The 26,709-nt window shown below is 36.5% G+C and overlaps 2 long non-coding RNA genes across 18 annotated transcripts in view; one reads left to right on the forward strand and one right to left on the reverse strand.

Moving 5' to 3' along the window:
- LOC140638053 (uncharacterized) overlaps positions 1–26,709 on the forward strand; it is a 148,189-nt gene that overhangs the window by 41,881 nt on the left and 79,599 nt on the right. For 5 of the 17 annotated variants that reach the window (XR_012035168.1, XR_012035171.1, XR_012035166.1 and 2 more), the window contains one exon: positions 26,305–26,414. The exons of 11 other annotated variants lie outside the window; for them this stretch is intronic. This is a non-coding gene — a long non-coding RNA (uncharacterized lncRNA). Of the gene's footprint in view, positions 1–15,096; positions 15,293–26,304; positions 26,415–26,709 lie in introns of all 17 variants that reach the window. One more of the 17 variants, XR_012035178.1, reaches the window with a different exon arrangement.
- LOC140638054 (uncharacterized) lies at positions 1,514–13,886 on the reverse strand. Its single transcript, XR_012035182.1, has 4 exons — positions 13,748–13,886; positions 10,017–10,101; positions 5,855–5,948; positions 1,514–2,134 (listed from the first exon to the last, which is right to left on the reverse strand). It is a non-coding gene; the product is annotated as an uncharacterized lncRNA (long non-coding RNA).

Consider the following 26,709-nt stretch of genomic DNA (forward strand, 5'->3'; position numbering starts at 1 on the left):
CCATCGGCTCCATGTTCTCTGCGCAGCATCTAGCATATAGTAGGTGCTCAGTGAAAAAATTATTGAATGAATGAGTGAATGAATGAATGAGGAGATAGTTGAGTAGAGACTGAGAAAGGAATAAGATTTTTCTGGGAGGCAGATGTATATTGCTGGCAAAAAGAACAATGTGTGCAAAAGGTATGGAGTTATGGAAAATCATGATTCCATCCCAGTAATAATTTTAGATTTCCATTTAAGATATCCTGCCAAGTCCATACTTGAGACATAATTATTAATACAAATGCCTCTTTTCAGTGTATTTCTTATGAGTCATAACTTCCTAAACATTATTGATATATATTTGTATATATTGGCCAGATGAAGTATCTATATTTTTAGTACAAAAACTTCTGTGTTGCCCAACTTCTTTTTTAAAAAGTAAATATACAAGCAAGAACAACTCTGAAATCAGAACAAATGGTATTATCCTTTCAATAAAAAAGATTAATTCACCTGGGCAACTTAGTAGGAAAAAATGTACAGATTTTGCTATACAATAAAATGTACCATTTTGTCCATCCGTTGTACAGTTAAACCTTCATCAAGGTATAACAAGCCCTGGAAATGGTTTCAATTGAATGACAAAAGAAATGGAATAAAATTCATTCAGAACTGGTTCACACCACCTCTCCTGCATGTACTATTAACTGCTAAGATCAAGTCACAAAACATTATTTTGAGGAGAAAGGGTTTAGTGAACCCTAGAAATTGGGTTTGATTTATGCCAGAAAATCTGCCTTTTCACTGCTTGAGATTCTATGGAAGAAAGCCACAGTCTTTTACCAAATGGTTTCTAGGGAAACCCCTTATAGCACTGCATCTGAAAACAATTTGGTTGTTAATGAGAAATGGTTCTCACGATGGTGGGAAAGTGTTGACTGAAAGAAGAGACTTGTAGATTTGGCAGTCAGTCTGTAGAAAGTGTTTACTGTTCTGTAGTTGCGTTCCTGAAATTTCTACAGAGATCAAGCATTTGCAGGTCCTATTTCACAGTTACCCTTGCTTTGTAAATATATTTTTTAAAGAGGCAATAGAAAATGTTTGTGCTAAAAATGTAGATGCTTGAAATTGTGAATATATTCAAATTTCCTTCCAGAATCTGCAGTCCATGGAATTTTCCAATCTTTTGGAATTCCAACAGGCTAGAATTCATATTATTAACATTGAATCAAAACTATGTAAAATTAATTTGCATAAAAGTTTTCTAAAAATCCTAAAATATAGTAGGATATTTATATATTCTTTAAATCTGTTTTTGAAATATATTCTGTAAGGTCTCATAAGTTGTATTTATTTTATTTCTTTTAAGTTCTTCAAAAGAAAGCAACTAATTGGAACATTTTAACTATAATCCTTTTATAATAATTTCAAGATTAAATATTAATATCTAATGAAGCACTAAAACTTGTAGTTAAAAAATATAGATATACATAAAATATATATAAAAAATGCAGATATACACTAATTCCTCTAAGTGGGCCCTTTGAAGTCAGATTGGAAATAAACATACTTCTATTTTCTCGATAACCCCTAAGTCAAAAGGAGAAATTCATACAAAAATTTTAGATAGGTTTTCATCTGTAGCATGATTCAGAAACATGAATGAGTGTATGACAGGAACCAGAAAAGTGGCCACCAAAAGCTCAGAGGAAGATACTTTGAAATATTTCTTGCCCTGGGAGCATTAAAAATTTTTGAATCTGTAAAATACAATACTTAGTTGTCACTTGAAAGCCTATGGGTGCATCACTTTGCCCACGGCTGCCACCAGTCCATCTGTCCCCCGTATGTTTTCTGTTTTAGACTTTTGTACAAGGCAGAGTTGCCAAGAGTCTTCTTGCTGTCCTCAGTTGTTTTCCTCATTTGACCCCCACCTCCTTTCTCTTTCTTCTCTGGTCTTTGAACTTCCTCCACTTTGGGCAGCTGCTTTCATTTGCAGCTCTGCTTTGGGCAAGGAAAAAAATTCTGCCAATGGAATCAGGAAAAATAAGGAAACAAGGAGGGTTGCAAGTTCTTTGCATGTGTCGTAGCTCTCTGGTGGCCCACTGTGAGGTCTTTCCATTCCTTCAGTAGTAGGCTGCAAAGGGATCTGCTGTTGGAGACAGAAAGTGATCAGAGATTATCCAAGAGATAATCTCATTTTCTCATCTCAGAACCAACAAAATACAGAAGTTGTGTTGAGGGAAGTTGGAAGGCATTATATCTATGTTTACTTACCCATCCATGGTCTGAGGGCATAGATTCTCCATTCAGTTTGCCGATATCTATACTACTGCCAATTTTGCCTGATTACAGTAAACATTTATTTATATATTATTTTGGGTCATGACATTTTAAAGGAAAGGAGTGTGACCTTCTTTTCTATTCTCTCTTATTCCATGCAATACAGAAACTCAGAGGGCAGAAACTTCTCTATATAATTTTCTCAGTGCAGGCGATGACAGAAAGCATGTATATGAGAGCATTTCATAAACATTAGTTCATGAAGAGAATGAAAAAACATCTTTTCTAAAACAAAAGAACAGCAAACAAATACTTTATAGTTATTATGCCAATGTACTTGATTTTTTTTAAAGATTTTATTTATTTATTCATGAGAGACTGAGAGACACACAGAGAGAGAGGCAGAGACACAGGCAGAGGGAGAAGCAGGCTCCATGCAGGGAGCCCGACATGGGACTCAATCCCGGGACTCCAGGATCACGCCCTGGGCCGAAGGCAGACGCTCAACAGCTAAGCCACCCAGGGATCCCCCATGTGCTTGATTTTTGAAGCTTAGTGAAAACTTTTTGAGTGCCTAAGAAACAGAAGACATGTTGTTCTTGTCTTTGTTGATAAAACATCAGGTGGGATATGCTCAAAATAGACCTATAGTTTCTGCCTCAGCACATTCAACTTGTTTCTACTTCTTTTCTTCCTCCCTTTCCCACAGTATCCACCACAGCACCACATGATGGCTCCCCACATAAGGCAACAATCTAATTGGGCAGCTGGAGAGCACTGGGTTAGACTCAGAAAAGAATATTTGCCTTTACTTATATAAATATTCTGCTCCTCACACTGACAAATATATAGCTGGGTAAAGAAACTGTCCAAGTGAAATACTTCCTCCCTTTGACCTTGTCTGAGTGCCATTAATTGTTATCATCAGAGCTGAACATGTAAAAAGCAGGAACCACACAAGAGCAGTAAACAAGTACATGTGAAAAACAGTAGTAACTGTATTTGCTGAGTCAAGATCCGAGTAAAGGAGTGGATCACATTTCCCTGTTTTGGAAGAACTTCTGAAAATGGTTATAGTCTCCAGATTAATTCAATTCAAAATATTCTAAGTGCCTATTATATGCTAGACTCTTCTCCTGTAACTGTGAATTCACTGTGAATGCAAAGATAAATGAGATATCCTACTTATGGAGGAGCTCACAGACTAGGCTTGTGACAACCTCTCTTCTCAGATTTTGGAGTGTTTCAGATAGTTTCTCTGGATTTATGTCTTATTGAGCAGGGGTACTCTTATTTATGTAACAAATTTGTAATGAATGCCCTATTTTGTGGTAAAATGCCAGGTCCTTTGGTTCACAATGATGAATAAGGCAAGAGACCCTATCCTCCAGAAGGTCTCAGTGTAGGGGAGGAAAGGAACAGGTCAAGGGGAAATTATAAAACAATATTTTTTATAAAAGAAAATAGTATTCTCTCTGGAACTCTCAATTTCTGAAATTAGTAGATCTTGCCAGTAAAACAAAAACACATGTAAAATGCTTAGTATGGTGCCTGCCAGATTGAAAGCACCCAAAAGATCTTGACTATCTTATCATTATTGTCTTTACTTTTTCTATTTCAGTATTCTTATGCCAATATGGAGCACCACTCTAGCCTTTCTTCCATATGTGACCTCTCTAAATGTCTCACTAATAAAAGTCAATATATTTTCTAGGAGAAAAGCAACAGCTCATGTGGAAGCATACCCCTGTCACTCACCATCATCCCCAGTTCCGAAAGATCACATGTAGTGATAAACACAAAGCTGTATGAAAAATTGTCTATTAGCTAAGAGAAAATGAGAGGCTTTTCATTCTACTTCCACATTTCTATCCATTTTAGCAGCTTTCCCTTTTTGGAAAATGAGTCGCAAATTCTATAATGAGACATTTTAATTAAACAAGGTAGGGTTTAGTAGCATCTGCTCTGAATGACTGATGCTGTTGTAAATATTCAGTTAACTTTTACATCAGGGCTTCTTAACCTTACCACTATTGACATTGTGGGCCAGATAATTCTTTGTTCGGGGGAGGGGGGGGGCTGGAGGGTGTCCTGTGTCCTGTAGGATGCTTGCAGCACCCTTAGCCTCTAGCCTCCAGATAACATCATCCCCACAGTTGTGATAGCCAAAAAATTACTCTAGATGGTGGCAATCATCTCCTGGGGGTAATATCTCCCCTGACTGAGAACCACAGCTCTTGATCACCTGGCTATTGATTTAAGCCTATGGGAGAGTGCCATTTGAACACAGTATGGCTTTTCTTCCAGTAGGTGTAGGTCTTCAGTTGTCTGTGCTCCTTCATTTAATCCTTACCTGGTTTGTGTGAGGTACTGGGAAAACCATGATGAATAAGTTGGATCTTGCCCTGAAATAACTCATAGTCTAGTAATTTGTAAATTAAGTTGATTCTTCAGGTTTATTAAGTGTGACGTGATTCTTAGTAACACTTTGACCCAGTGCCTTGGGTTAGCTAGCTATAATAAGTATTCCAAACTGGGATTATTATGTGATATCAAAATACCTCCAAAGCAGCAGACAATCCGCTATACTTTTCTTTAAAGTTTTCATGGATTATTTTTTTATTCTTGTGCATGGAATAAATTGAAATATGTTGCTTTTACTACTCTCTCTCTTATTTCTTTTTTGTTTAAGTCTTTCTCCTCCAAATTTTTTTTATAAACCCAGCACTTGTGTTAAGGATTTGGGGGAAAATTACAGCACCTGTCCTGATACATAGAGTTCTTTTGTTTGGACAGCTGTCTACACTCTGCACATTTGTACTTCCACATTCATTTTAAAAGAATAATTGTGTGATGAAAAAGATCTTATAATTGTGTAACTGAAGCAAAACTAAGGTGTTTAGCTCACTATCAAGTATGTAAAAAACTATAAAAAGTAACAAATAACTGCAAATTCTATAACTAACCAAATAAAGTGTAGAGCAACACACAGTATAGTATTTCACATTGCATTTGAACTAATAAGATGTTGGACAATACAGTTAAATATAGTTAAAATAGTTACATAATAATAAAAGAATTATTCTCTATTAGTATAGCATCTCCCTGTTGTTTATCTAGTCTTTTTTATATGCCCAAGTGATTTAACTCTTAGTTTATAGAGCTATATTAAGAATTTGATTTTTAGGGTGCCTGGGTGGCTCAGTCAGTTAAGTGGCTGCCTTTGGCTCAGGTCATGATCTCAGGGTCCTGAGAGCGAGCCCCAGGTAGGGCTCCCTGCTCAGCAGGAAGTCTGCTTCTCTCGCTGCCTCACCCTGCTTGTGCTCGCTCTCTCTTTCTCTCAAATAAATAAAATCTTTTTTAAAAAAGAATTTGATTTTTATGTTTTTTTATATGTTACTAGTAAAGAAAGCTCAAGGATATATAGTTGCTTTTAATTTTTGATATTTCCTTTATCACTGAAAGCTTTTCTATGAAGATTTGTATTTTGTAAATCTAACATTATTATACATATGCATGTGCTTACCAAGTGTCAGCATCCATGCTAAGTATTTTACATACAATAATGCATTTAATCTAAGAACCTCACCTAGAATCCGAATCTGAACCCACAGTTGTCTGACATCAGTGTTCTTGTTCTTTAACCATTACACCACATGGCTTCATTCAGCGTTATATGGGCACTAAGAGAAATATATATTTTAACAAAAGAATGAAATTGGACCTTATACAATAATCAACTCAATATGGATTAAAAACTTACATGTAACACCTGAAACCATAAAACATAGGGAAAACTAGAAGAAAACACAGGGGAAAAAGTTTGTTGGCATTGGTCTGGACAATTTTTTTTTTTTTGACATGACAAAGAAAGCATAACAACAAAGGCAAAAATAAACAGTTAGGACTACATCAAACTAAAAATCTTCTGTAAAGCAAGGAAACAATAAAAAAATTAAAAGGCAATCGCCTATGAAAATGGGGGAAAATTTGCAAACCACATATCTAATAAGGGGTTAATAACCTAAATATTGAAGGAACTCATACAACTCAATATAGCAAAAAAAATGAGCAAAGGACCTGAATAGACATTTTCCCAAAGAAGACATACAAATGACTAACAGGTATATGAAGAGGTGCTCAATATCACTACTCATCAAGGCAAAACAAGTCAAAACCACAATGAGATAGCACCTCACAGGTGTTAGGATAACTATTATCAAAAGGACAAGAGATAGGTGTTGGTGAGAATGCGGAGAAAAGGGAGCCTTTGTACACTGTTCATGGGAATGTAAATTGGTGCAGCCACTATGGAAAATGGGATCTTCCTCAAAAAATTAAAAATAGAACAACCAATTGATCCACAATTCCAGTTCTGGGCTTGTATCCAAAGGAAAGGAAATCAGTCTCTCAAAGAGATATCTGCACTCTCACATTCACTGCAGCATTATTCACAATAGCCAAGCTATGGAAACAACCTCAGTGTCCATCAACAGATAAATGGATAATAAAAATATAATATATAACATATATATATACACACAAACATGCATATATTACCTATACAATATATATATAAATATTATTCAGCCATAGAAAAAGAAGGAAAGTCTGCCATTTGCAACAACATGGATAAGCCTGGAGGACATGATGCTAAGTATTTGATGAAAGACAAATACTGTGTGATCTCACAGGTGCCTTTTATTTTATTTTATTTTATTTTATTTTATTTTATTTTATTTATTTTATTTTATTTATTTTATTTTAAGATCTTATTTATTTATCTGAGAGAATGAGAGAGAAAGAGGCAGAGAGCATGAGTACGGGGAGGGCAGAGGGAGAAGCAAAATCCCTGGTGAGCAAGAATCCCCATGTAGGGCTTGATCTCAGGATCCTAGAATCATGACCTGAGCTGAAGGTAGATGCTTTGACTGACTTGAGCCACCCAGGTGCCCCCACAGGTGCCTTTTAGAATATTCATGAATGATTGTTATAGACAAGCCATTTATAAAAAGTATTTCTTTAAAGTGAATGGCACTTTTCACTTGTAGCCTAATGTCAGGTGTATGTCCAAGACAAAAACTTTTATACTCATTTTCATCCTACAACAGACATTGAGAGATGTTTAGACATTTAGAGCATACCAGGCACTAAGTTTAGCAATGAAGTAATGGTACTGGGATGCCCAGAACAAAAAATACGGTATAAAGGGCTTCTTAAATTAATAGGGCATCTTATGTTCCCAGTATCTGCCTGAAGTGAACTCATCCTGAAAGCTGGCAATGTAACACTTTCCCCAACGTGTGAAACTTCATAGGGAACCACTCTTTCCAAACAAAATAAGAGTCTGAGATGCAAGAAGCATCTGGGTGGCTCAGTCAGTTAAGTACCTGACTCTTGATTTTGGCTCAGGTCATGACCTCAGGGTCATGGGATTCAACCCTGTGTTGAGTCCCATGTTGGGCTCTGCACTCAGTGGGGAGTCTGCTTAAGGATTCTCTCTCTCCTTCTCCCTTTGCTCCATCCCTTGATCACTATCTCTTATACTAAAATGAATAAATAAATCTTAAAAAGAGTCTGGCATGCAATACTGAGCAAACTTCTCTGTTCCTCAGTCTCTCATCAGTAAAATGAGGATGCTCATAATAGCACTATTATTATTTGTACCGCATCCTCTCCTAAGTTCCTCAACTAAGGAACTACTGACTTTTAGATTTAAATATTTATAGATTATTTTAATAGAATATGATTCACTTTTGCCTCTTTTGTGCTCTTTCTCTTTCCTTCTCCTTCTCACACACACACACACACACATGCACACCCACACACAAATTTGCTACATAAATTACCTCTCCAAATGAGCAGCTTGTAATACATGCCCACAACTGTAATTAAAGTTAAATACTATTTTGTCAGGAAACAATCAAAGATTATTACTGTATAGTACTGAATAAGGAAATATATCAAGACAGTTTTCATTATAAAAATATGTTGTTTTAAAATACAATGTATTTGAGAAGGGATCTCAAATTTTCTATTAACTTTAATGTAGCCACATGGCTTATGTAAGTTGTAACAACATGGAAGTCAATAATCTTGAACTATTAATGTATGATTACTTCAGAGCACTGATATGATTTTCATTTAAATAATGTTATATTCTGTACACACTTTCTGTCTTTATATCTACTTAGAGGAGAAAGAGTAGGCTGAGGCAATAGGGAAATTTTTCAAATGAGTTTGGATATCAGAGAAATTTCCCTTTACTCCTTTTACCATAATATATTAGGATAGGTCACTGGAATCTATTTCAAACAAATCAAAAGTCTCCTAGTGTTTTTGAATTGCAAAGACTGAAATGTCTAAATTGTCATCTCAGAGCAGTAAATAACTGAGATAAGTCCCAGCTTTACTGAAGTATCATTGATAAATAAAAACTGTATATATTTGGGTTTGTACAACATGATTTCTTTAAGGTATACAATGTGATGACTTCATGTAATATGCATTGTGAAATTGTTATGGTAATCAAGATAATTAACACATCTATCACCTCACATAGTTACCTTTGTAGGTAATTGCTTAGGATCTACTTAATTAGCAAATCAAACTATACAATGTGGTTTCACAGACTATAATCACCATTATGTACAAATGATCCCCAGAACTCGTTCATTTTATAACTGGAAGTCTGTACCCTTGGGCCAACATCTCTCCATTTCCTCTAGCCCTTGGCAACCACCATTCTACTCTCTGTTTTGTATGAGTTCAACTTTTTTAGTTTTGTCTTGGACATACACCTGACATTAGACTACAAGAACAAAGTGCCATTCACTTTAAAGAAATACTTTTTATAAATGGCTTGTCTGTAACAATCATTTCATGAACATTCTAAAAGACACCTGTGGGGGTGCCTGGGTGGCTCAGTCAGTTAACGCATCTACCTTCAGCTCAGGTCATGATCCTAGGATCCTGAGATCAAGCCCCACATCGGGATTCTTGCTCACCAGGGATTCTGCTTCTCCCTCTGCACTCCTCCTACTCGTGTTCTCTGCCTCTTTCTCTCTCTCATATAAATAAATAAGATCTTAAAATAAAATAAAATAAAATAAAATAAAATAAAATAAAATAAAATAAAATGAAATAAAATGCACCTGTGACCTGGTCAAGGATTCACTACATTTTCAAAAGTAAATCATTTATTTTCCCATCACAGTCCAGAGCAAATGTGTTATCATATTATACGTCTAACATAGTTATGGCCCCTAAATTATAAGCACGTGTGAGGTGTTGAAACCTCAAGGTTTGGTCCGTTAGGAGCCCTGTCCCCTGAGAACAAAGTGCAGTGAGGACCACCTGCTTTGGAGTCAAACTGACCTGAGGTTGAATCATCACTTTGAGGCATATTAGGCGCATGACCATGGGCATACTATGCAATTACTCAGTTGACTGATCTGAAAATGAGAATAATTATTTCCATCCAAAAGATTGTTTTGTGGATTAAAAAAATGTATATGTACTGGCTAACATAAAATAGATTGTATTAGCACTCTCAGTTGCAGGCATAAAGTAAAAGGGAGGAAAGGAGGGAGGAGAGAGGGAAGGTAGGATAAAGGGAGGAATAGAGAGAGGAAAAAAGAAAACTGGTTAGAATTTTAGAAATTATTTTATTTTTATTTTGTTTTATTACTAAAATATTACTGTTCAACTGTATCCTCAGGACGTGATCTTCTTGCATTTCTCTTGCTTACCTTTCTTGATATTTGCTTTATCATGGAAGAAGTTCTTAATGCTGATTCCTACCAACTCCATATTTACATCTTGTAGGTTTCCACTCTAACAGAAAAAAAAAAGAAAAGCAACTCTTCTCAGAAACACCTAAAAAAAGTCTTGGCCTCATTTTGATTAAATAACATTCACATGTTTCCATCTCTGAAACATTTTTAAGACCAGGGAAATTCAATGTTCTGATCATTCAGATCTAGTTCACATACCCACTTCTTGAATCAGGGACAATTTCAGCAGCATTCAAAGCATAAGGACCAAAAGCACAAGAAGCATGATCTCCCAGAGGAAAGAATAGGAAGTATTATTGGGAGAAAGGAGAATGGATGTTGGATGGCTAAATCAGAAAAATCTCTACCACCTTGGCATTTAATTGACAGTTAACTAAATGGCAATTGTTACTATTATTTTATATATTTTTAAATCACTTACAAAATCCTATTAAGCCCACTATATTTTTACAAATCACTCTATTTAACAACCCTACTCAGAAAGTATATTCAGATTTCCAGTCTAGGATATTGCAATCCATCGCCTTCCCTTGCTTCAAGGTGAGCATAATGAGTAATTCCATGACATATCTATGTGGAATTCTCATTTAATTTTTATGAGCCTCAGTTTTCTTGTCACTTTCTAGGGAGTAACCCAACCAATTTTCTTTCTTTTTTTAAAAAAAGATTTTATTTATTTATTCATGAGACACAAAGAGAGAGAGGCAGAGACACAGGCAGAGGGAGAAGCAGGCTCCATCCAAGGACCCCAACGTGGGACTCGATCTCCGGTCTCCAGGATGACGCCCTGGGCCGAAGGCAGGCACTACACCGCTGAGGCACCCAGGGATACCCCCAACCAATTTTCTTACTTTTTTCCCTTTTTTCTTTTTAAAGATTTTATTTATTTATTTGATAGAGAGAGAAAGAGAGAGAGCAAGTGAATGCAAGCACAAGCAGGGGGAGCAGCAGACAGAAGGAAAGGGAAAAGCAGGCTCCTTGCTGAGCAGGGAGCCCAATGCAGGGCTCGATGTGGGGCTTAATGTGGGGCTCCATCCCAGGACCCCAGGATCATGACCTGAGCCAAAGGCAGACACTTAACCAACTAAGCCACCCAGGCAACACCACTTTTCTTTACTTTTGACCAAGGTATCTGCTCCATGCAGGATATAACAGATTATTGTCTCATAACTTTTCTCCCTTCCTATTATTCCATAATTAAGGATCAGTTACTTTTTTTTAAAGGCTTTTTGAGTTATTTTCAGTTGTTATTTTTAACTGCTATATGTATATATAGATATACCATTCCATTTCTGGTTTCTCTTTTTTTCACTTTAACTCTAGGGGGAAGGATGGGGCACATACAAATATTAATTATGGCTCTGGAGTGGCCCAGGAACTGACGTAAGGTGTATGGACATCTTGTGTGTTGTCACTATGTGGAGAGTTATCCTAAACTTTTGCAAAAAAGGGGGGGGATTGAGAAAGATTGAGTTGAGCTATCTCTCCAATAGATGGATCACGGTATTAAGGAATCCTGAATGCATAGGTAATGCTCAAGAGAAGGGGGTCTGCCAATTACACCCAGAGGCCAAATCACTGCTTCCTTCTGTAAAAATTTTATTAGAACATAGCTCTACCCATTTGTTCAAGTATTATCTGTGGCTGCTTTAGTGTTAAAATGGCAGACTGAATACTTGGGACAGAGAGAGACCCTCTAAGCCTAGGATATTTACTGTCTGGCCCTTGATAGAAAATAGTTTTTCATCCCCTGCTCTAAAGTATGGAAAATATCAGTTTGTGTTCCAAAAGAATTGCTTATTGGACTAGGACTTAGAATACATGACCCAGGCTTCAGAATCATCAGCCAGAGAGATGACTGTTAAGAATTAGGAAAATCAGTTCTCAGGTAAGAAGGGCTATATATGGGGTAGAACCGCAGTCCTGCAGGGCCAGGGTAGACTAGAAGGTAAGGAGGCAGAGGTTACACTGGTATCCAGGACTCATCCTTAACACAGTGGATACTCAATTTGGTTGAGGGACTCCATTGTGGCTAGAATTTGTGCTGAAATATCAGATTTAAGATCTGAGAAAAATGATGTACTTACCTCCACTTCAAAAGTGTGGGGACCATAAATTCAGATTTTCTCCTTGTTGAAGTAATTCAAGCATGGAAAACAGCCTTGGTGGAGAAGTAGGGCCATGGATTGTAACACTTCCTTCCAACCCAGGATTAGGGTTTGGGAGGAGAGAAACACTTTGCTGGGGAGAAAGAAGTTCTGACACTATACACCTTTACTTAGACCCGTGCCTCAGTGAGGTTGAGAGTGGGAAAGCAGTAAAATCTCCCAAGTGCCTATAAGCCAGGGGACTCTGCTTTCTTATATTGCTTAAGATGTGAAAAAGCCATAGCTCCTGAAAAGGAATCCTTCTCTGCTTCATGTCTGTAGCTTACAACATGATATTTGAATCTCTTAGCAGGCTGATCCATTTGGCTAATCCCATAGTCTAAATTAATTGTTCTTTTCTCTGTGTGCTTATTTCATCTAGCATAGTAGTCAGGATACCTTGCCTTATATTACAATTATATGTGTACACATATCCTTCTCCTCAACTGGACATTACTTGAAAGCAAAGACTTAGCTTTGCCCACTTAAACATCCCCTGAATTCTTATTCAGTGAATGCCTATGGACTTAAATAGAATTCAGTTAAATGAGGTATTTTATATCCTGCTAGGGCTATGGTAGATATAGATACAAATGTACTCCTTTGTTATAACCCATTTTTCCCTGTGATGGATATATCAAGTTGCCTGTTATACCTGCCATCTCCTCTAGCTTAATTTGGCTTGTCTAAGTCCCTAACTGATCATAGCTGATTAAATTCCCCAGAGAAAACTCAGCGCTGGAAGGCCTTTTATTTTTATTTTTTTATTTTTTATTTTGGAAGGCCTTTTAGTTCTAAAAAACAGAAAAGTGCTTAAGAGACAGAGACCATCTTTAAAAAGGAGAACTGCTGGAGTCGCTCAGAGATTTGGAGGTACCTCTCCAAAGCAAGCTTCACAGAGGTGAGAAAACCAGGACAATTCTGAGGACTTGAGATTAGGAGCTCAGGAGCCCATTGTCCCAGGCACCTCTACTCAAGATTCAAATTCTTGAGAATATGTTTAAACCAACTTGACTTAAGAGTCCACTAGCATAATTAGGAAACAGGTTCTTTTGTTTTTTTTTAATCAGAAATTGGAAATTAAGAGCTGTGGGAAGAGAGATAACCAAGAGAGGCAAGTGGAACAAAATCAAGTATTAGTATGGGAATCTGTCTAAGATACCAAGATTGTCTCTCAAGAATGTGAATTTAGAGGGTGCTTGGGTGGCTCAGTAAGTTAAGCGTCTGCCTTCAACTCAGGTCATGATCCCATAATCTTGAGGTCCTGGGATCGCCCCATGTCGGGCTCTCTGCTCATTGGGGAGCCTGCTTCTCCCTCTTCTTCTGCCATTCCCCCTGCTTGTGCTTTCTCTCTCCCTCTGTCAAATAAATAAATAAAATCTTTAAGAAAAACAAACAAAAGAATGTGAATTTAGAGACAGCTCCCCACCCCCTCGACAGATGTGCTTACAAGTCATTCTACTTGAGACTGGACCCTTGCTGAGGAAGCAAAGGAAACCAAGGGCACTGACAGAGAAAAGCAAAGAGGACAAGCCTGACCTTGGGGTTCCTGAGGGATGAGTGAGGCAGCTTCGTATCCTGCTGGGTTCTCCTCCTTTTCTTTAGCCTACTAATGTGTGATTATTTTCCTTGCAGCCACTGTGTTCTCAGATATCCCCCCAGTTTATAGACAGGAAGGTTAGTAATGACCTCATATTTTGGAATGCTCAGTTACAGAATAATTGAAATCAGAACTTCCTTATACACCAAAGAGAATAGAAAATCAAAGATAATCTCAGGCAATGAGACATAATGGTGGTAATGAGGATGGTAGTGATTTAAGATCTGTTTAACACTTGCTAAATTCCCTGCACTGCCTGAAGCATTTACACATACGGTCTGGTCTTCCAGTCTTCAGTAATCCTTACCACGGCCCTGAGGGTAGGGAGAATTATTAGTTCCATTTTGCATGGGAGAAAACGAAAATGTAGAGAGACTAAATTGTGAAGCCAGGATTCAGATTCTTTAATTTAATGTGAAAGCCTAACTTCTTGAAAGTGCATATCTCTTCAAAAACTTAAGGAATTATGGAAATTACAGAAAACCTGAGTCTTAGGGGTGCTTTGAAACCTTATAAATACCTCTGGATCAAAAATTTCTCTTTTTTTCCAGATCCTACTCAAGCTCAGAGTTACTATTTAGCCCCTAGTGTCTTCATTAATAGATGTTTCTAGCTGGACTATGAAACAAAGCTTTACATGAACAGTTTCCATAACAGCAGTAATAATAATAACCATTTATTGAGCAATTATAAGGCACCATGAATATGGTGTATGAGCCCTTTATTTTTTAAAAATATTTTATTTATTTATTCATGAAAGACACACAGAGAGAGGCAAAGACACAGGCAGAGGGAGAAGCAGGCTTCATGCAGGGAGCCCAGTGTGGAACTCGATCCTGGGACTCTGGATCACGCCCTGAGCTGAAGGCAGATGCTCAACCGCTGAGCCACCCAGGCGTACCATTATGAGCACTATATACTTTTATCTCATTTTATCCTCTCCACAACTTGGTGAGATAGATTGTATCATTATTTCCACTGCAATTACATAATATTGTTATATAATAAAATGCTTAGAGTACATGCACAGCCATTATACAATATTTCTCTAATAAAAATACGACTTAGGATAGTTGGTAAGTTAAATATTTGGTTCATGAAAACATGAAAGGATTAATTAGCAATTATCTCTCTGCTGCTTTTAACCCTTGAACAGTGTGTCTGTTTTCTTTTGCAGAGGAGCTGTCTTGTCTTTAGCAGAACTTATGTTAGAGATAGTGTCACTTGACTTGGATAATTTTTTCTCTCTTAGAATGATTCAGTCTCAGAATTGGTCTTTAATCTTTAGTATCTCCATTAAGAAGAGTTTCTATCAAGTCCGTCAAAAGGACACAGTGTGAAGGAACATGACAGGTCCCCTGCTGCTGAATGAAGTGGGTAGCAGACAGGTTCCTCAGCCAGCCACTGGAAGCTGCACTCCATCTCGCCCAAATCTGTGTTGGCAGAAATGCAGGCAATGAAGTGCAAGCAGATGCCAAGAACCGGTATTCTTTCTACCTCGTTACTCTCTTTTCATTGGTTTTCTGTGTGCCCTTTGTAGGCCAACCCACAAATTACTTTACGAAGCAGAGATCCGCCCTTGGGCCAACCTAGGAATAAATTAGTTCCCTTGCTAAGATAGGAAAAAGTCCTAGTGAACCTTTAAATATTGAACTCACTGCCTTCAACTCAGGTCATGATCCCATCTCAGGTAAAATAATGTGAAATTACTTTCCCCTCCTATTAAAATCTTTTGACTGTGTTGTTCTAAAACTATAGCATTAGATTAAAATTTACTTCTCTGTTCCTTTGCCAGCTGTGAACTTGGCAGGAGGTTATTCTGTGGTTTAAACAGGAAAAAAAAAAGTAAATTGACAAAATAGATACATTTAAAAAAATGAGACCTTCAATTTGATACTATATTGTTGATGACAGTTATTTGACTCTTTATGTCTAGTCATAATGAGACAGGATACTGCATAAGCCAAAGACCACACAAAGGGTGGATGGTGAGTATCAAGAGGGCGTGGAGGAAGTGGGTTATAACCTTTTATTCTCCCAACTGTAGAGTCTCATCTTGTCTTAAAAAAAAAAAAAATCAGTTCAAAAAAAAATACATGCAGCCCTGATATATTCAGGAACAATAGTAACCACAAAAATAAATAAATAAATAAATAAGTTTATTGAAAGATGCATGACTTTTTCACCTTTTTTCCTTCCACAGGGACTTGTTCTCTCCATCAAGCTCTTTTCTTTCTCAAATGTTATTATTATTTGTTTCAAACTTAATCAATTGGAAATTCCTACATCCTCTATAATTTAGGCTTTAAACAACATATAATTTGCCCTGTTATTAAAACAGAAAACTCAGCCCCCTTCCCTGGCATCCTTAATATTCTTCTATAGAAATTGTGATGACAGAAGAGATAAACCTGAGTAAATCCACTGTGTGGAGCTCCTTTAAAATGTGAGGACCTTGTCAATGCATTAAAAAGTGAAAGTTGGTTTTGTTCTAAATATCCTTGCTGGGGCCCATCATGCATAAAAAGGGGCCACAGCCCATTTGCAAGGCCTCTGAATGAACTCCATTCATTCTGTACTTGGAAATGTCTCTTCAGCCACAGAGAAACAATAGTTATAACCTAATTTCTTTGGCGCCAATATCAGCAGAGGGAAAACCAAGAGACCATTATGAAAACTCTAGCAACTTCTCTTGGTGATTATGTAATTCTGTATTCATTGATCATATTTGTGTATTTAAATAAGCACTTTTTAAAAAGATTATAAAGTGGTTTGGGAATGCTGTAGTATTATATATCATGCATTGAACATTTAAAAAATACAGTGCGCCAAAGTAATTTGCTTATTATGGTTACTAAAGTTTATAAAAGCACACTAACGTGCACCATGAAGCTTTTAGAGGAAAGCCTTTGTGTTTAATTACTGTTATTTTAAAATCTGATAAGATTTCTGGGGCGCCTTTCTGCCTTTGGCTCAAGTTCTGATCCCAGTATCCTGGGATCAAGTCCCGCATCAGGATCCTCTTAGGGAGCCTTCTTCTCCCTCTATGTCTCTGCCTCCCCCTTGTCTCTCATAAATAAATACATAAAATCTTTTTAAAAATATGATAAGATTTCAAAACTACAGTTTTGTTAGGTAAATTCATTTATCAGTTTCCACACTTACCTATACAAGTCATGGACATCTGGAAGTAGTAGTGACAGTTCCATGTGTGTCAATATCATTTCCAGCAGTGTCTAGAGTAATTTTTTTTTAAGTAGGCTCCATACATGGAGCCCAACACCGGGCTCAAGCTCGTGACCCTGGGATCAAGACCTGAGCTGATATCAAGAGTCAGATGCTCAACTGGCTGAACCACCCAGGTGCCCCTAGAGTGAGTTTTCTTAAGTACAGACTGATCTGAGTATGTCACTCCTTGCTCAAAGCCCTTCACTGACTTTCCATTGCCTTCTTCAGTGGACCTGGCTCCCTCTTCCTACATGATGTTGTTTCTGCATGTTGCTGCCTAGAACTCTCTACCTCTGTAAAGACAGACCCTGTTCCCTACCCCTTAATCTGACCAACTCTTACTTACTTTTGAAGTCTTAAGACTTTTAATTGTATTAACTCATGGTTTAAAATCTAGTGTATTTGGGGCTAGTTGTATGGGGATTCATTGCTGAAGAATAATTAGGCACAGATTATGAAGGACTTTCTAAATTGTGCTTTCAAGCTTTTGGATAGGAAGGTGATCGCAGCTCATTGTTTTAAAAGTTTGAAGGATGGATTGAGCCTTAAAAGAATGCTTAACATACCCTTCTGATTAATCATCAGTGAACTAGGAAACACCACACTAATTCTTTTGATGATCCCATCTTCACTCTCCCCAAGCACTGTGAAAAATCACTTGCTCTGATTACATTCTTGGAGACTTTGCTAATTCATAATTGAAAAGTACCAGCTGGAAGTATTTGGCTTTATGTTGTCATTAACTTGGTTAGTGATGCTAAATATGATATTATCTGAATATTATATATAGATAGTAAGTACTAATGAAATAGGTAAGAGAGAAGGCTCTATAGAGATCTGGTTTAAGATTCTTGCTCTACCACTTACCAGCTGTATGAATGTGGAAAAACTATTTTGACAACTTACTTAGCAAAATAAACTCCAAGTGAGGGATATAGAAATTGGGACAAGGAACATAGACCCTAAAGCAGTTTGACAAGCATGACATTTCCTGGAATTTGAGTGTGTCTGAAAATCCATGTGGATCTTGTATTCTCATCCATCATGTACTTCTAAGGTAAGAATATTTTTAAGTGGGGAAGAGGATTAAGTTGGTTGGTGATTTATTGTCTCAAATATTCTATAAAATTAGTTCTCCAAGAAGACACACTGTGTTTATCCTACTATTTGAAACACCCTTCTGGTATAAAAGCTTATGAAATGACTAAGGGAATTAACAGAAATGTAAATATAAAATCTCATTAGAGTACAAATATAAAATCTCATAGAACATTAATCTTCAGCCATTGATCAGAATGTACACCCTAAGAATACTTTATTCTAGATGATTTTTTAAAAATGTAGCTCAATAATGTTACAAAATGAACTCATCACTTTCTTTCCCTGACCATCCCTAAAGCCAAATTTTCCCAACTTTCCTGGATTCACCATGTTTCCAGTTATTCTTACAGAAACATCAGGAGGCACACTGGCTTATCTCTTTTCCTTGTCTCCCCCAAATATTTTAGTTAAATATTTTAGTCTTTCTCCACACAATTCAACTTAAACATATAATTCTTTCTATCACTGTGGGTTTTTTTTCCCCATCCATTTCTTACAATCAGCAGCTCAGTTTTTTATTGTTTCTGCCTGGACTATCACTGAGTTCATGAACAAGTTTCCAACATGCTCTGTCTCTTTTTTTCCCCTTTCCTTTAGCCAGTGTACTATGTTTCTTCCTTGTCTCTTTATCAGATATTAAATTAAGTATTGATTTTCAAGTCAGGCCTTCCATCATATTATGTTGACCTTTCTTTCCAGCCTAATCTTTCCTACTATCTTATGTGACCCACACTCTACAAAATGAACAACCCACTCTTCTCTGAGCACCCACTAACTCTCTTGTTCCAAGCCTCAGCACCAACTATTCCCACTGCCTCTCATTATGTGTCAAAATCTATCTCACAAGCTTCCTTCGCCATAAATCCTTCCTTGATCATCTCAGCTGAGTTCCTAGAGTCTCTTTCTCCTTTCACTTATTTGTATGGAACAGATATTTATGCCTAACATGTATCAAATGATAAACTAGCACTGGGGATTTAACAATGACTAAGACAGAATTGCCACCTCCCCCCATGCAGAGGTTATAATTTAACAAAAAAGAAGACTTGATGGATAATTTCACTTGTTATGAGTTTTAAAAGGTTCTGCACAACATGTTTAAAAGGGTTTAACTTAGCTGGGAATCAAATATGGCTTCCTTGATGTGCAGTATAGACAGAGATCTGGAGAATGAAGAGGTGTTAGCTAGGTGAAGTAGCAAGGAGTTAAAAGAATTTGAGGACAAGATAGAATGTTTTAGGCATAGGGAACAACATATGCAAAGGTCTTGAGGTAGAACTGAGCATGGCCCATATGAAGAACCAAGAGAATGCAGTATGGGCAACCAGATGGGATGCAGCAGGAATAATGGGGACAGGGGAAATTGAGATATTATCAAAACATGGATTGATAACCCATAGGACCTAAAATGGGTTGGAACTGGATAAATTAAGGAATGAGGATAGAGAAAAACAGGGAGAGAGTAGAAGAAACAATTGCCTGGAGACAAGGAAAAAGGATGACAATAAGAGTTCATGGGGGGAAAAAAGCAGTTCAAGGGGAGAACCTTTTGGTTGCGGAGTCCCATATCTCATTTCTCATTAAACCTTGTAATACATCCTCACTCCCTATATTCCATCATTTTTAAGAGTTACTTATATATTTGTCTTATTCTTGATACTAAATTATAAGTCACCTGGGTACCAACTTGAGGTTAATAATTATAGTTATTAATAATATGGCTGATATTTATAAGTTAAAGAAGTCTTTGCTGCTGTACTTACTTCTTCTTTGATCACTAAATGGCTTTTTCCCTCCCATCTTATTTCTGAATTCATCTTATGTCATCTGGCAAATACTGATTGCCACAGTTTAGCACGTATAAAGAAAGGCACCAAAACCAAAAAGCAAATTGCACACCACAAAATAGTTCTTAAAATTAACAAATGAGGGACAGTCCCGGTGGCTCAGCAGTTTAGTGTCACCTTTAGCCCAGGGCATGATCCTGGAGACCTGGGATCAAATCCCATGTCAGGCTCCCTGCATGGAGCCTGCTTCTCCGTCTGCCTGTGTCTCTGCCTCTCTCTCTCTCTCTCTCTCTCTCTCTGTCTCTCATGAATAAATAAATTAAATCTTAAAAAAAAAATAATAAAATTAACAAATGAGGCCATTTTCTGGAGTCTCCTCTCTTAAAACATAGTAAGTGTTAGTGTGTCTAGGCCCATCCACAGGACTGGAAAGAGAATGAGGACTAAAGACAGGGTAGAAAATTAGGATTCAGTAGATCAGATTTTCCAGCTTCTTGCTGCTTAGCTTAGTTAGTGAAGTTTTCTTCATTTCTCTACTCAGAACTTTTTTTCATCCTAGCAGGCTTGCTTCACATTTGGGAGAACGAATGCACACACACTAAGCCATTTTCAGAAATAAGTCACTGAGACTATTATAACCTAAAAAAATGAGCCACTTTTGCTTAGAGCATCTCTTTTTAATATGCCTTTGTATTTCTTCTACATTGGCTTTGTCAAGTCTGATGTGTATTTTTTTGTATGTTTATCTTACATAGATACAGGCAGGATGTCCCTGTTTCTTCAGTTAGATGTTAGATAAACTCACCATACATTCATTTTCAACCTCATATTTTTTTAAGATTTTATTTATTTATTTATTCATGAGAGACACAGAGGGAGAGGCAGAGACACAGGCAGAGGGAGAAGCAGGCTCCATGCAGGGAGCCTGATGTGGGACTCGATTCCAGGACTCCAGGATCACAACCTGAGCCAAAGGCAGACGCTCAACCACTGAGCCACCCAGACATCCCTCAACCTCATATTTTTAGAGAAAGTTTTAATTACACAAAGAAGTCATCCACACATATCAGGGACCCAAGGTTTGTGGGAAACAATGTTAAAAATATATACCTTCTAAAATATTGGTGATCATTGTCTTCTTTTTTCTGTTCTCCTGGGTTCTTCCTAAGGGTGGTTAGTCCAACGAAGCTGCTGTGTATGCACTAGAATGCAGTGTTCATCACACTGGCACAGCCAAAAGATATAGGTGCTATGTCTCTTGGGAGAAGCCATCAAGGACAGTGCCATGAAACTTGAGGATCCCTGGGCCACCACAATATTGTAGTTCAGTGACTATGACTTTGCAAGCACTCTACAGTTCTGTCTGAGATCTTGTAGATGACTTGGAATAGGTGGTATGTAGGTATGCTTTGTAGATATCTTCAGTCATTATCATCTTTTTTAGGAATTCAACCATTGTTTTTTTATATATCTTAATGAATTAAATAATTTTGTATGTGGTGTGACTGAGCATGGCAAGTAGTAAAAGAAATAGTTACATGTTTTTAAAGAAATGAAATTTTATTATGTTTTGAAATCCCTTTAGATGTTTTTTTTTTACAGAACTTCCAATGACTTAGTTACAAAGTCACCTGTCTCAGATGTCATGTTCTTGCTAATTTTTTAATGAATTCTTTTGCTATTTTATAATCTTGTGGTTTATGTCTGTCCTTAAGTATCCATTTGTCTTATTGTCTCTGTATATGTCATGTTTACTTCAGCTCCTTTACATAAACTAAAATTAGAACTCCCTACATTCTATAGAATAAAAAGCAATCACTTTTGCATCTTCCCACTCCTGATTGAGAGAAACTCCACTTCACGGAGCAATGGCTAAAGCCCTGCCTTGCAGCTCTTCCTAACCATAGGACCTGTCCAACTCCCATGTGACCTGCCTCTTGTAGAGGGAACCTACAATGCATGAGTTAGGGTCTAGGTTTTAGCTGTTGCAGGTTAATAAACTGGGTTGACCCGTTAACTAAATCTTACTTATTAACCATAATGCGATGGTCTATGCATTTATAATGATGTGAATTTGTCTTATTTTGAATAAATATGATATATCAAAAAGACCTCATCATATTAACATATCAAATATGGCATATAAAATTATAGCAGAGATTTCCAAGATCTCAGTGAATGTAACATATAGAAAAAGTGGTGGATTCGAAATAAGGAGGCCTAACATTCTTATCTCAGAATGCTAGTGATATTATCTATGTGCATTTGAAGATGATTGTTTAATTTCCTGGGGTCTGACAAGAAAGGGGAAAGAAGTAGAGGCATGCTCTTTCTTTTTAGGAGTATGATTAAAAATTTGTATGTATCTCTCTTGTTCATGTACTTTTGGTCAGGGCTTAGTCAGTTGGTTACATGTAGCTGGAAAGGAGGCTGGAATATGTGGTCTTTACCTGTATCTTGTAGGATTACATTGCTAAAGGAATTGGACTCTTGAAGGACACCTAACAGTTGTTGCCATTGTCCCCTTTCATCTGAAAAGTAAATGCTCTCTCAGCACTGTCCTTCCTCTCTTACCTCCAGGTGCATTTCTGCTTAGCCTGGAATTGGGTCCTATGTTCACCTTTAGATGCAAGGAAGCTAGGGAAGCAGGAAAGAGGATTAAAAAATGATTGGCTTTGGCCAAAGGATCCCAAACTTTCTTGGTGCATAGCTCCCTTGGGGTCTCAGTAATTTTCTTGTGCCAAAAGAAATACATTAAAGTTCCATTTATAACTTAGCAGTCATTTGAATAAATTATACACATAAACAGAAAGAAAAGTAATACTTTTTCTATGTTTAAATAACCACATGTTACTAATAGGATGTATATACTTATGGGCATTCTACAGCTTCACAAATGTTGGAATCAGATTGGAGAGTGCCATTGGTTGTTCTCCATGCTTTTCATTGCCATATCTGTTTGTTTTTTAATCACAGCAACCACTGAAAATCCTGCTTTGCAGTTAATATGGCATATTCTGAAGGAACGAAGTGATTTAATATGGAAACCGTACGCTAAGCTAGTAGTTTGCACACAGTCCAACAAATTTTGAATCATACTGCTTCTCTTGAAAATTAAACTATGCCATGGTCCCCCAGTGAGTTTACTTTGGCATTCTTGGAGACTGGGCACACAGTTTGGGAATCACGGGCTTAGATGAATCGTCATCCATTGTCTGGAACTGGACATACTGCTCCCTAGACAAGAATCAGACTTCTTTTAAAAAAAGAAGGGAGAATGGAAATCATGTAGGAAACTAACAATTTCTGTCTCATTTTTCCCCTAACAGACTATCCGCTCCTTTTGAATAGAGGTTATGTCTGTGTTTACAACTATATTATATATAGCACAGTTTTTAATACATAGAAGGAACTCAGTACATATTTATTAAATGAAGAAATGAAGGCTATCTGGTTAAGGGTATATAGTTATTTCTGTTAACCACAGCATGCCAGATTATAGGAAATTTGTTGCATTCACAGTAAGCTTCTGTGTGAATTCAAGGGCCTGGACCATGCCTTCCTCACCTCTTACTGTCCAGGGTCCGGAAATTATTTGGCACATTCTAGAAGAAAGAAAAATGTTGGTGGGATGAATGATTAGATGTCTGAGAGCTAGTTCTGTCTCCGAACACCATTACAAAGGAGTTTCATTACATGGATAATGAAAATGCGTATTACTCTCAGTATAAATGTCCATGCTGACTGTCAAGAAAGAAAAATAACCACTCTGTCTTATCACTGTGGATCTAAGGCTTTCCTTTGTTACCACAGTCACCACTAAAAAAACTGACAAAAAAAGAAAAGCAGAACTTTTTTGAGATATGAGAAGGACTTTTTCCATAATGATTTACATGGTCAGCAGCTAAACTATCTCACAGTTTAGCATCATTTCATAAAGCCTGGAATGTGACTTTTTAAAAAGGAGCCACCAAATTTTCTAAGTATGATGGATATTTAAGCAAAATTTGTCTTCCTCCTTTTTTTTTTAATCCCCTCAGCTCAAATGCATTATTCTGTATTTTTATGTTTTTGCAACAAGGGAAACCATTTGAGCTCTTTGCCCTTGGTTGCCCTGATGTTAAAATATAAAACTCTGTGTCACTCTATGAAAGTATGTGCATGTGCTAGCATGTGTAGATCTAAAAATTACCAAGGGGGCATCTGGGTGGCTCAGTTGGTTAAAGCGTCTGCCTTCCACTCAGGTCATGATCCCAGGGTCATGGGATGGAACGCCACATCTTGGGGAGTCTGCTTCTCCCTTTCCCTCTGCTGCTCCCCTACTTGTGCTCTCTCTCTCTCTCTCTTTCTCTGTCAAATAAATAAAATCTTTCAAAAATATAAATAAATAAAACATAAAAATTGCCTATGGTTACTTATTTTTCTAGTAGTTTTTAAAGAAAGTTATTTATATATCTCTATCACTAATTCAAAAGTATTTTGAAGGCAGAGTCTACGTCCTTTTCATTTTGGAATCTGCAGAGCATCGCACAAGACCTGGTACAAAATGGGTACCGATATATATTTGTTGAGTTGGTAAACTACTTTTTATCAGTATTTTCCCTAAAGCATGGTATTTTATATAATCAATTCTCAATGTGTGTATTTTTATTTGTGAGAGCCAAATCATCTTTACTTTAGTTCTTTCAATATTCCCGAAAACTAAGGAGAATCAGGATTTATTTTCCCTGTCTTGTATGGGAAAATATAATTATCTTTAAGGATAGATACCAAATTTTGAACTTGTATTATAAAATAAATAAACTAATGTACTTCAAAACATTATTTGTTTTATTAGAAAATATATCTGCATGCGCATTTGTGCATGTGCGTGTATGTGTTAATATCGTTTTTTCTACCAATGTAATTAAAGCTTTCCTTGAGCATTTACTAGGTGCAGGTCAATGTCCAAATGCCAGACTGATGTTACAGTCAGTTTTATATCCCTAAGTTTTATTTTTAAATGCATTTTTATTTCTTTTTCTTTATTTTCATTTACTTATTTTTTAAGCACAAAAAATACATACTTATTGCATGTATTTTATGTAAATATAATATAAACAAAACATATATATATTAGATATATCCTATAATTTTTTATGGATCTGTTTACATGTAATAATATTTTGGGTGCAGCATTTTAAATGAAATTGAATCATACTGCTCACACTGTTTTGCAATTTCTTTTTTTTACTTTATAGTGTATCTAAACTTTTAAGTGTAGAAGATCTTTCAACTAATAAATATAAATTCTCCAGGACTGTTTAATTGCTAGGTCTTACTTCTAGGTGTTCACAGTACCCTATACTCCTACTTTGAATTACTTATCACACTTTTAATTTGAATTAGTACTTGTAAAATTGTACATTTTATTCCTGTTTCCCTAAATAGACTGTAAATGTTATGCATAAGACACACTACCTGAGACATATGTACAGAACAGCAGCAGATACTATGAATGAATGAGTGGATGAGTGGGGGGCTTCCATTCCAAGACTTTCCTTATAGAGCCTGTGCTCTTGCCATATTTTCATACTGCCTCCCTGTAGAGGTTCTGTTACATGCTTTATATGCTATGAGATTCTTATCATTTATGATTACATTATTTGTAGTTTTATGTAGTGTAGTTTAGGTCAATGCAAAGTCAGAGAAATAAGATATTGTAGATATTCAGAAGTATAGGCATAATGATTACATAATGATAAAAATAATCAACATTTAAAATCTTTTACATTATTGGGCTTACTAATTTTCAAAATTAGAAAGACAATGATATACATTCCCAAAGTGGCTTTATTTCACTCTCCTGACATATTTTTCTGTTCATTCTCTTTTTTCTTTCAGGAAGAAAAAGTTTCTAAACTAAAATAATTCTATTAAATGAAATGATAAATGACAGAGATAGCTAGTTAACCCTAGTAGTTGTTCCCATGGTGGTAGAGTCTTAGAACTGTGACCGTTCACAATGGATTCTTTCTTTCTTTCTTTCTTTCTTTCTTTCTTTCTTTCTTTCTTTCTTTCTTTCTTTCTTTCTTTCTTTTTTCTTTCTTTCTTTCTTTCTCTTTCTTTCTTTCTTTCTTTCTTTTCTTTCTTTCTTTCTCTCTCTCTCTCTCTTTCTTCTTTCTTTCTTTCTTTCTTTCTTTCTTTCTTTCTTTCTTTCTTTCTCTCTCTCTCTCTCTCTTTCTTTTTCTTTTTCTTTTTTATGATACTCCATTTCTAGCTTGCAACCAGGCATGGCCAATAGCATGCAAATAGAAGTGTCTTGTGGCAGTTTTCATGACCGCTCCTTAGAGACAGCAGGTTGTATGTCCTTTCACTCTTGTTTTCTGACCTTTTCCCAGTTCTGCTCCTCTGGAATGTGATGTTGCCATCTTGGACTGTGAGGTTGAAGCCCGGTAGGACAAAACATTGAGATGAATGGATCCTGGATTCCTGTAGCATGGGTTATCTTGTGAGTCATGAGCTGCTCCTGACATTTATATGAGACAAAAAGAAGCTTTCATCTTATTAAGCTATTGTTTCTGTCATTTGCTGCCAAACCTAATTTTAGCTAATACAGATAATAAATATGAAATTTTGAAGAAAGTCCATGTAAGTTTATTACTTGCCACAGGCAACTAGCCCCTACCAATAGCATTTTACTAAAGAAACTGTAAATGACCTTACTCCTTATTTATTTATTTATTTATTTATTTATTTATTTCTCCCTATTTATAGATAAAAAAGGTCAGTGTAGTTTTAATTTA

This window comes from Canis lupus, chromosome 8 (assembly GCF_048164855.1).
Source record: "Canis lupus baileyi chromosome 8, mCanLup2.hap1, whole genome shotgun sequence".
NCBI lineage: Eukaryota > Metazoa > Chordata > Mammalia > Carnivora > Canidae > Canis > Canis lupus.